Below are 12,535 nucleotides of genomic sequence, written 5' to 3'. Positions count from 1 at the left end.
TTCAGTAGTCAGGTCTTGGTTACAATATGACCTGCCTCCATACTTCCTGCTTCCAAAGCCAGTCATATTTGAGCCTGAGAGCTGCCAAGTCTGCGTTAAAAACACTGCTGCACTGCTATTTGAAATTCAACACTGGCCGGCAAAGAGCAGCAGCGTTGTGGACTGCTATAAAGAACGGAAGTAGCATCTTGTAAGCCAGGGCATCCTTTTCCTTTTTTAGTCTTTTTTGCCCAATATTAGAGTCACCATAAAGATGCCGTGGCATCTTAGATTTACTAAATGGGCTTTTTATTGACTGGTGTTGTATTAGAAATGGTGGCACCATGTTTTTGACTTGCAACTCTGGACTCATATATGCCTCTGGAATCAGGAAGTATGGAGACGAGACAGATTTTAAACAATGACTACATCCCTTTGTGACCTTTTTGAAAGGAGAAAACCTGACAACCCTCCATCCGGCTGAGAAGGAAATCTGTTTCAATGTAACCTTCCTTCAAATATGCTTGAAATATTAGATTGTCTTGTAATTATTTCACTGTGGAATTCTTACTTGTAGCCCTTTAAACTTCAGCTTGTTGATTGTAGAGGGTTGTTTTAAACACTTCCATTTATGTTTCAATGTTTGAACAAACAGGAATTATTTTTGATCATGCTTTTTTCTCAATTTTGAAATCAGGACATATATTTTCATAGATAAGCCTTGGATCTGATTGAATAGATTAGCCTTTTTGAAAAATGTTGAGCAATTTATTCACAATTGTAATAATGAGAGCTAAACTGCCTGTAGTTCAATTTCTTTAAGCATTTTGATAATTCAAATTCATGGTTTGCCAAGTAAAAGTCACAATTAGATGTCACAGTTGTTGTCCTTTTGTCAGTTTAGAGCTTAAGATAATAAATGTGATTTACCAAACATAAGTGGCAGAAATGCTTTTTAGTTATATTTCAAATCGAATTATTAGCATGTGTTTGTAGCTACATGCTTGGGAATTCCTGTTATTTTACCATCAGTGGGATAGACATTAGCATAACTAAAATTGTATCCAATGATTTACTGTCTGTGGATGGAAAAATCCCTCAATTTTCTGCTTTTGTTGGCAGCTGCACATTTACACAATAGGCATTTAACATGGACAGTGTAATTACGACAGCACATGAGGGCTGGAAGTCCTGGGACAGCGCCAAGGTGAGAACTGCTCATACGCTCATCCTTCAGTGCCACCCATGAAGATCATTGTGAAAGAAAATTAGTGCCAGTGGGACGTGGTGGTGTGAGAGAAAACTTTCCTGGGAGCCCGGTGTCTCCGCAAAGTAGGCTTAAAATGTCCTAAAAGAAAAGGCTCCAACAAAGTCTCAGACAAAAGAACAGCAAGTAGGCTTACCTGAAACACACTAAAACCATACTGTACCTCCATTCCCAAGGTTTCTGGGATTGGACCAGTATACATATTAGAATTTAGGATGATTTTAGGTGAGCTTGACGTGTGCTATTTATACCCTAATGAGCTCAACATAAATGACAGCAATAGTTCTCATCTGTGGATTATTGCAGGAGCAAAGGTCTCAGTACATAAACACATAAAGTCAGACACGTTTCCAACAGTAGAGAAACATAACAATAGTAAAAAGGAACTCAATAGGACAGAAATAACATCGAATAATTAAAACATAATCACTGAACGGTTAGCTTCTACTAGCTGGGACGCACTCTGCTCTGTTTTAGGAATATACAGTACTTGCCTTTTAACGTCGCGTTGGCGCAGGCAGCAGTCTATGTCTTTATTTGCATACTTGCTGCTGCACGGCACCACACTGCATTTAGTACTAGAGTTTTCTACTAGGGGCACAGTAAAGTACTCAGACCAGTCAGGTTTGTTGTGTACAACCAAAACAAACATGGCGTCAATATAAGAGATCAGTAACTGGTTAAGTTTGAGATTGTGGCAGAAAAAAAGACATCAGTAATATCCCATGAAAGTCTTAAACCAGAGACGAAGTGACCATGGTAAGTGTGTCCTACTCATTTTATTAAATCCACCTACTAGTTACTCATAAAATGACAGTGTTAAAACGCGTTGTGTTAATTTCGGTGGATGCACAAACGAAGCTTCTAATCAACGCAAGTTACAAAATGCAGCCACACATACATTTCTACAAACAGCAAGTATATTTCTTGCATTAGCTACTATTAGGCCTTTTCCATCAACCAAACTGGTATGGAAGGGGAAGGATCGGGTTGCAAATTTTTCTGTTCCGATTGTAAAACGGGTGCAGACCACAGACCCAGACCACACCAGCCACGGGACTTTTTTTGGCTCCCTTCTGTTGTAGGTCCATAAATTTCTGGAGTGATGCAGTTAGGGTGGAGCAACAACACAGTCCACTGATTGGTTGACAGAAATGCGTCACTACTTGCAACAAGGAAACAGAGTTCTGTTTGTTTGTATTTTTGTTAGCTGTACATGAATGTGGAAAAATTGCTGCAAGTAGCAGCAAATGTTGGTCACCTTCAGAGTTTCATACGTTTCTCACAGTCATCATGAGTTCTCACCGTCATCATGAGAGTCCACAGGAGGAGCTAGACGGATCGGTAGGTTTTTTTCTCAGCGGATGACAGCCGAAGGATCAAAGCACTGTAAAATTGGGTCTTTACAAATGCAATCTTTCTGTTTCTGTGCATTTTTGACATGTTTGTGTAAACTTGATTAAATTTAGATTATAAAGCCTGATTTATGCTTCTCCGTCTGCGTCAGTGTGGAGCACACGCAGCGCCATTATTCGTCCTTGCGTAGGGCTCCGGCAGGCACGCAAGTATGTACGGAGTCGAGCCCACTATTTTAAACATCCGTCGAACGAGACGGATTACGCAAGCTTGTGATTGGTCAGGACGTCGCTGTTGTTTACAGCGCCGTCATTGCAAAGAGAGCCGAGTTTAACTAGCGGCAAACACGGTGCAGCTTGAAGAATACCTCCCGAAAAAACTCTAAAAATATGATTGTTTCATCCTCCCGTGACTGGAGGAGTGAAAAGATGTGCAGCAAACGTTGTATTTGTGGACGGAAATGACAGGAAACGTGGGTTTAGAGGTGGGGAGCGCATGAAGCGGTGGGAGAATGAGAGACAAATATGTCCGTGTTAAAAGTCTCTTATATACACAAAAAACACAATATAAACAAACGATCTTGGACCGATACATGACAGGATACCACAGAACAGCGCTACACCCTCTGTTGTCCTGCCGGGCAATTGCTTTGCAACACTCTCCAGGAGACGGAGAAGTATGAGAGCAAAACGCTTCCGTCAATCCGTGCGTGTCTGTCCCTTGCGAAGCTGACGGAGAAGCATAAACCAGGCTTAAGTCTAAAAACGTCTTAGTGCTGCCCCCTGTGGCAGAACAGCAGCTACTGCATTTTAAACTTGTGATTGACTGGGGCTGGAACAATTTCACGTCATCGGTACTGTCTCCTCCCACTCCCCCCGCCCTGCCAGGATGGAAATTCCCCACACTTGGCCATACTACCCTGTGCCTCCTGGCAACGCCCACTTTCATAGCAATTTTCAAATCTTGACTAGGAGTGCAGTTACATTTTCTGATGGTGTAGTTCCTCTTTAAGGACAGAAACAGCCAGAGTGTTGGGGGGGGATACGGCGTTGCTACGATGTGCTGAATGCTATTTATAGCCGAGGCGGCAAGGCGACTGCACTCTGGAGTCACATGTGGAGGTTGTGGTAAGCATTTTGTTTTGTCTTTAGCTCTGTAGACCATTTATGGCAGCACAGAAAAACTGAATAGTGTCACAACTATTAAAATCGCGCATGACTTTTCGTTTAACCCCGCCTGCTGATAGGATGGCCCAATCTGCCAACGTGATGGCCCAAACTGCGATCGAAAAGCTCGTCTGAAAATTCCATTCCCATACCGGAACACACTGGTCCAAAAATAACCAGATCGGGCCATTCCAGACCTGGCGATGGAAAAGAGCTATTTATTGACACACTGCATTTGGAAGCCAATGTGGGTGAATCTATGAATGCAAAGTTTACAGTGTGGCTGTTTCTGACCTTGACGGTTTCCCCATATCTTTTGTTGTGTCTATTTCAACGTTTTTCACATTCATAATTCATATTCTACTGTGAGTGGCCGATCCATTTCAAAGAGAACAAGTTTTGTATATTTCAGTCATGCTAGAATCTTATGAATCATACTTTGTTAGTGTTAGCATGAATCTGAACCTGATCTGACTTGAACTGTATCATGACTTCTGTAGTGAAATGGTTTTGCATGTATACACTGAGCTGTACTGAGACCAGGTCTGTATTAAATTGGCAAAACAAGAATGATAAAATAGCATTTATAGTAATTGCACATAGAAAAATGAACTTAATACCAAAAATGGAATGTTTATTATTATTATTATTATTATTATTATTATTATTATTATTATTATTATTATTATTATTATTATTAATTGTTGTTGTTATTATTTGAATGAGTTTTATTTTGTAACTGATAAAATAAATTATGGTTTTAATGAACAATTGGTACTGGTGTGTATGTAATGTTTGAAGTAGTTAGTACTTAAGATTTACATGAAAAATTAAAACTCCAACAATGCTTTCCATAATATTATGATATTTATCTTAAATATTTTTCTTTACTTTTTAAAATTCGTATTTACAGAGTGGTCCAATTTACATGTTGAGAGAGAAGCAATCTCCTAGAATAAGCCTAGTGAATAATTAATATAAGCCCAAAGTTTTAAAGCATCACCAGGTATGCATGACTGTGTGGATATTTACCTCAGCCCCTCCTCCTCATGCTGCTTCAACAGGAGCCTGATGAAGGTCTTTTTCCAGCATGCTCTTGGTGAGCCAGCAGGTCAGCAGATGATGATTCCCTAGCATTCAATCTAAAGAGTAAATCTCTTTCCTACACAACGGTTAGCATGAGTCTATCCAGTCTTTTATTATAGCACAACTAATTCCAGAACCCTAACACGGTGCCAGACGTTACACTATGACAGTCCTGTGAGCATATGGCATAATATCCTATTAATGAACACTCTAAATTCAAACTCAGGTCAGCACCATCACACCCAGGACCATTTCACTGATCCAGCGGGGGGCAGGGTAGCTAGGGGGAGGAAGTTACCTTCTTCTAAAATGCACAGACTAATTTAGAGAGCGAAGGAACCCCCCCTCCCCCTCCCCCCCATCCTCTTTCATTTGTCTGCCAGCAATTATTGATATAATATTTTGACTGTAGATTGGAGACAAAGGCTTTGTTATACAGAAGGTGAGATTCCCCTTGCCACTTGCTTTGATCCCTGAGAGCCCCACTCTTCCTCAGATTTTGGGTAGACATGAGCAGCAGGATTGTATGAGGGATCATCTGTATCTGTTTTCCTGAGTTCATCTGTTAAAGTCAATAGTTTGATCTCAAATGCAAAACATCAATCCAAAGAAGAAAACTGGAAGTGCTGCTGTAGCACACTTTACCTCTGGTATGGAGATATGTGTTGTCATCATCTTGTGGAGGGCTGAGACCCTCAGACACAAAACCAACACAAAGGTTTATCTCTACATCAGGGCAAGGTAAACATAGCTTTATGTGGAACTCTTAAAGTTAGAATATCTGTTCTAATGGAGTTCTTTTGAGGAGCTTTAGGGCCACCTGAGATACCCCAGAGGGCCTCACCCCAGTGGGCCATGTTAGAAAGCCAGCCGTCATACCCAGAAGAGCTCACCAGAGTCGTGTGTTTGTTTAAATTTTAGACCTAATCCCCAACAGCAGCTGTTGCCGATCAGGTCACAGTTCAGCACCGGAGTGGGGGTGAAGGAGGGTGGGCGAGGGTGTCCAGAGGGTTGCAGCAGGTGCAAACTGCAGATGTAACACAGAAGCTTCAGTGTAAGAAACAGGTGATGAGAACCATTTCTGGTGAATTTGGTGCCAAAATGATAAAGGCAGTAAAAAAAGATCAGTCATTTAAAATCAATTTACATCATTTAATCAGATACAAACAACAGCACACAGAGCTGGGAAGGATTCAGATTTTATAAACCACCTTGTGGGCTTTCATTTAAGCCCAGTAACGATCTGAAATGGAAGTGGACAATTTTTCTTCTAATTTATTTCAGTTCAAAATACTTTTAAAATGTTATCTGTTTTATTATCTATTCATCCATTTTTAGTTGCTTATCCAGGGCCGGGTCACAGGGGCATAGCCTAAGCAGGGAGGCCCAGACTTTATTATTTTATTTTATTCAAATAAAAACATTTATCCAGGTTCCCGCTGGGGTCAGGAAGGATCTTTTGTGGCGGTCTGTGTTGCAGCAGAAACGAAGACGCCACTGTTGTTGAATTACTGTCTTGTTAAGGGGATGATCAGTGCTGCCCATCATGATCTAATGAAGCATCAATCAACCTGCCACACCTGACACACAACCTTCAATCTCACAGAATGAGGTCTGCTTGTCTGGTTGTCTTTAATCCAGGTGATTGTGAAGGAGTCCACTTGTGTCTTCTGGAATCTTGCATAATAAATCAACTCAAACTGGATTTTTAAGAATGGACTAGAGAAATTAAGTAGCAGTGTTGCCTGTTTGATCAAATAACTGCGGGTTTGTTGAAGCAGATGTTATGGCATCTTCAAGTCCATCCCCACTGCCAAAGATGCTGCATGCCAGCAGGCAGGGCAGGCAAATGCTCACCCTCCTGGCCACAAGGGGGCTCCAGAGGGAAGACAAACTTTTAATTCAGAGTCCACCAGCAATAAAACTGTAAACAGCTGTCATCTTACAGCACTGAAGGCCATTCCATTCTCTTTGACAGGGCCGTCTTCCTCCCTTTGGACTGCTCTGCTCTGACTGTGAAGGACAAATAAATCGTACAGAGATGTCGATGTTCCCGGTAGTGAAAAATGAACTCTAGAGTGCTTTGACTATAGTGTGAATGAAATCCTACCTCAGTTTTACACCAGGACCACATGCATGCTAGAAGTTTGAGCCAAGTCTCCTTCTGTAGCCAGGTTTAAATGACATTCTGGGCTGCAACAGGGCACACAACTGCCAGTAATTACTGTGCAGCTCCAAGATAGCCAAAAATGAAAAGGAGAGTAAAAAATGTAAACCACATAATCTTCTGGATACCGTTCCTTTAAGCTGGATCTGACACTCATCCATGTCCTTAAACTGAAGCATATTTGTTTAAGATATGATAAAAAAAGATCACCATTTGGCCTATGCTAAAACATGGTGTTTGGTGTTATGGACAATTCATGTCTAGTACAGGAGTCACCATTTGGGTTCAGTTCAGTGAGTTTGCTTCTTTTACCCCTACAGCTGGTTATTTTGTACCCATTGTTGTCCACATGGGCATTGAAATGACCCATAGGAGATGGCAACTTCTCCAGAGCCCCGTCCAGAGTCTCCAAGAAGGTACAAACAACAGGCAGAACTTTCTCACCAGCTTGCAGATTAAACAATTTGACCCTTTCTCTTACAGAAGACACCTCCACCACTGAGACACTTATGAAGATGTGAGAATCTCATTATCTACACTACTCATCTAGCCAGTCCAGACCACCTCCAAGAGTTGGGTTCCAGAGGATTAGTTGAGCATTGAGATAGTCAGAACTTTCTCTAGCTCGTATTGTTTAACCTCAGACAAAAGCACTGGTTATTCTCCCACCACAGAGTAGCAATCTGTGTTTTTATAAGTTTCTGGTGCTTGAAATCAGCCTGTCTACACTCCAGCCCTTGCCTGTCGACCAACATGCACTGGAACTGAACTTGATTCTCCCCCCTCAGGTGGTGGGCCTCCTTGGGGGTGATTTCCTGTTTCTTCTTTGGGTTGAGCCCCAAGAGCCAAAGCTTAACCAGCAAGTGCTTGTCAGTGAGGTTTCCCCTCAGCTGTGGCTCCAGGAGATCAATGTGTTTGAACTGCTCTAGAGGACATTGTCCGACTGATAACTGCTGTTATGAGATAGCTGAAGTTTTGCAGGTTGTCCTGTAACATCCTCTTCAATTCAACATTAAAGCAGACATCTAGGCTGGAGCCTAGTGCTAACAAGTGCATTGGAACTTGAAAGTCTCTTGGTAACACAAAATGGGCTGTGCTTACAGAAAAGTTAAAAGTTCAGTGATCTTGCAAAATGTGGCACTGCATTCTCCGTGTGAAACTAGACTTGTGCAAAGATGTGGATTTGGTGAACTCCTTACATATTCAAGGTCTAATAAGTCAGTTTTATAGGTTTGAGTCTCAAGCAAAGAGGGTTTCTCCATCAGTTTTACATGTTTGCAACAGGCAGCATTGAAAGGCTAATAAAACAAACTAAAAATAACAAATATAAAAGCGTTTTTTGGAGAGCGCGCCACCTCAGAAGTTAGCTATAAGTGTGATAAAACCTGGTATGCAGGTATGCAGCATATGATGCAAATGAAGGTGATAAAACCCTTCTCTTTGCTGAAGATAGTTAGGAAACAAACTCACATCCACAACGGCGACAGTGAAACAGGAGTCAAGTGCTCCCCTGTAATCGGAAGGTTGCAGGTTCGAGTCCTGCTCAGTCTGTTGCTGTTGTTGTGTCCTTGAGCAAGACACTTAACCCGCTTTGCCCGCTGGTGGTGGTCAGGGGGACCGGAGGTGCCAGTGTACGGCAGACTTGCCTCTGGGTGTAAATGTGTGTGTGAATGAGTGAATGGCTGATTGCGTTGTAAAGCACCTTGGGGGGTTCCAGGAATCTAGAAGTCACATAATCAAATACACCATTCACCATTTACAATGGTCCAGAAGCATCTGAACCATGTCTGAAGAGGGTGATCTAATGAGAAAGCTTGACTTTAATGATCTTGTTAGCGACGTTGCTGCAGAAAAATCTAGAAAAGTAGGCATGTTTTAAAAGTACTTTAGAACTAATACTTTTAAAAGTTTATTGCTTTTATTACTCTTTGATCCATTAGTGACGGCGTTTGGTTATACAGTATTTGTCTTGTTCCCTCAGCTTTCTTCTGTAAGAACACTATACTCAGAACCGTCTTCTGTCTGAGTGTGCTCTTGTTTATTTTAGGTTGTGATAACTGAAAGCTGAGTTAGAGTTTTATTATTTTTTTCAACCTCTAAGTAGTTTTATTTCCTGTATGTGTAGTGATGGCTTTGTAAAAGTTTATTCAAGCGTTACACTCCAACCTTTGTCTTGAGGTCCGTGCAACAACAGTGATTCAAGGATTCTAGCAGGGCCTTTTCGTATTTGGAGCCAAAGCAAAATCAAAATTGGAAGCCATTTTTTCTACTGGTATATTAGTTAGGAATCTAAACCTTCTTATGATCTGTGTTAATGCCTCACTTCGTTTCACTGAACACATTTGTTTTTTAAACTGAAATGAAAATCAAGAATAAATTACTCAAGCTGACCTTTTCTCAAGCTGAAACATTTGGTGGCCTGAGGATCAGGTTTCTGCTCTTTGCAAATGATGTGGTCCTGTTGGCTACATCAGGACATGATCTTCTGCTCTCACTGGAGCTGTTTGCAGCCGAGTGTGAAGCAGCTGGGATTGAGAATCAGCTCCTCTAAATCAAGACCATGATCTTGAGTCGGAAAAGGGTAGAAGGCCTTCTCCAGGTTAGGGAGGAGGTCCTGCCCCAAGTGGAGGAGTTTAAGTTCTTGTTCACGAGTGAGGGAAAGATGGAGCACAAGACTGATAGGCGGATTGGTGTTGCGTCTGCAGTAACGAAAGCATTGTCCCGGTCTGTCGTGTTGAAGAGAGAGCTGATCAGAAAGCCAGAGCTCTCGATTTACCTGTCCATGTTCCTACCCTCAACTGTGGTCACGAGCTTTGGGTAGTGACCAAGAGCACAAGATCGTGGGCACAAGTGGCCAAAATTAGTTTTCTCCACAGGGTGACTGGGCTCTCTTTTAGAGATAGGGTGAATTGTCTCCTTATTGAATTAAGTAAAAATTAGACAAAGAAAGAAAAATGATCACAAATCAGCATTAAGTATTCATGAGGAGAGTTGCAAAATAAACAGTAAGAGAAAAAAAAAGTCAGACGGTAACTTGTTCCAGTCACACGGAGCTTTAACACAAAAGGCATATCTCCCCACTTCCTTTCTAAACCGAGGGATAACAAGTGAGAGCTGATCGTTAGATCCGGTATGATTCTCAGCGATGACAGCTACTGACAATGCTTACAAATAAAATGAACACATTTAAAAATAAATAGCATCCAATGGAATTGACATTTAGCTTTCATTGGGTTCAATTCATTCATTCATTCATTCATTCATTCATTCATTCATTTGACAGCACACAGCCAGTGAAAAGGGGGCTGCTTTGTGTGCTGGTACACCATAGCATGATGAAAGAGAAAAAAAGATCAACTGGATTTATTGTCACACCTGAAATGCAGCAGAGATAAAATGACCTCAATAAAACAAAATCAAAACACAGCACAGTCAATGCCATATGCAAATGATTCTATAAAGGCTGGAAACAAAGACGTGAGTGAGTGTGTCGGGGTCGACGGGGTGAGGAACAGTGGGGTCAGATAGAGCAAAGAAGGCCACACTGCAGATACAACGGACTGACCCATCACTCTTCATGCCACCGCTCCTTTATGTAGCTGTCCAGCAGCTCCTGCACATGCTCCTCCTCACCTTCACAAGCCCCCTGCTTCACTGATAATTCAAAGGTCAGTGTGTGTGTGTGTGTGTGTGTGTGTGTGTGTGTGTGTGTGTGTGTGTGTGTGTGAATTTTACACATGAACTCTGTGTTTTCTCTCTAATCTGTAGAAGACCTAAGCTGTAAAACTGCTAGACTGCATAAAACAATCCCTATAATTATGCCTTGAGGTGAAAAATACCGTAAATCCTCTAATATTGGCCTGTATTCCATTACCAGCTGGGTCTCCTACATTAGCCAGTCTCACCGTCAGCAGGGGCCGGCACAAACCCTTCTGCAGTTTTGATAACTTAAAGGTACTATTGATCTTAAAACATTTTAATAAATAGTGTACTTACCCACTGTTAATGAATTAGAGTCTCACAAAACACGACGGCAGGTCTGATCACATAGTCACTTCCTGCTTCTCAAGTCCTGCGTGATGTTGTGACTTTCCATGAAGCACTGAGTGGCGCGGTGCATCCTGTGTGAAAACTTGACTTCTCAGATCGCCTCCGGTGTGCCCCAGCCTTTATTTACTTAGTTGACTGGGAGTAAAAATGCCCAAATTCTGTGCGAACGGAACAAAAACAATCTTTTGTTTTGTGCCCCAAAGTAGTGCGCCACAAAAGAGTTACTGTACGAAGGCGGAATATTGGATCATAGTCTCCGGCAGCAAGATGAGCAGAAACGGACCAGAAAATGCTAACGTTTGCAGTGATCACTTCATCACAGGTAAGGGTTTATTGAACAGCTTAGAAACGCGGCTACAGAAACAGCAGGTAAACAGTTTGATACAGTTTTCACATGTCCACACTGCAAATAACTTAGAGAGTGCTAATGTGTTTAGCAGTTAGCTCAGTGTTGTAACGTGGAAATGTAGAGGATGACAGTACAGTTGGATGATTTTTGTTTCTTTTTTTTTTTTTTACTTCAAACCAAACAAGACACAAGTGGTTAAACTTAGGAGTGGTAAGGTGTCTGTTGCCTTTGGCTCAATAACCTGATTATCACCAAGTGTTTACAATGCACTACCAGCATGTTTGCTAGTTTGCTACCATACTGGGATTTAGTCTGAAACAATGGTGTTTGTTGTAAATGTTCTATATGCATATGTACGCACAATATTAACTATTTATGTATTTATTTATTTATTTAACCAGGAAGGTCCCATTAAGATTAAAAACCTCATTTTCAAGGAAATCCTGGCCAAGAGGCAGCAAAAGTTACAGTTACACAGACGTACAAAATTACAGAAGGCATTTGCAACACAGGGAATCCATCTCAAGGGTTCTTATTCTAGTTTTAAATGTATTCAAGGAGATAAACTCAGTTAATTTCCAGTTTTCCTGCAGCCTGTTTCTTGCAGAAGGAGCAGAGTGAACTGTACATTTTCAAAAAAAAAAAACCTAGTGTTGTATAGGTTCAAATAGACACAAAATCTAGGTTTTATTCATGCTACTGGTAGTTTATGTTATGTCGCTCAAACTGAAATTGAGGCCTGTCTCACATTCTGGCCTCCTTCCAGTTAAGGCCTGAACCAGGATGTGCGTGAGTAAATATAGGCCTGGGCCTGTATTAGAGGATTTACGGTATCCTTTTACTAAAATATTTGGTTTGGAATGTAACAGGGTTAGGGTTCAGGTCTATCTTCTGTAAGCCACGAAGACCTGAAGAACTGGACACTCTGAGGACAGAACAGATCAATCTATGATCTAGAGCGGAATTCGATCTCCCCGATTCTAATGCTACAGTCCAGTCCTGAATCTCATCCCATGACCCTGATCCCAGAGTCTGAATCTGAACCTCACATAGATTTACAACAATCTATACCTTCAGCAAAGCGGCATCTCTAATGTGGCCCAGGACAACAAAGA

This window comes from Nothobranchius furzeri, chromosome 13 (genome assembly GCF_043380555.1).
Source record: "Nothobranchius furzeri strain GRZ-AD chromosome 13, NfurGRZ-RIMD1, whole genome shotgun sequence".
In the NCBI taxonomy this organism is placed as follows: domain Eukaryota; kingdom Metazoa; phylum Chordata; class Actinopteri; order Cyprinodontiformes; family Nothobranchiidae; genus Nothobranchius; species Nothobranchius furzeri.
Note: the sequence above shows the minus strand (reverse complement) of the source record.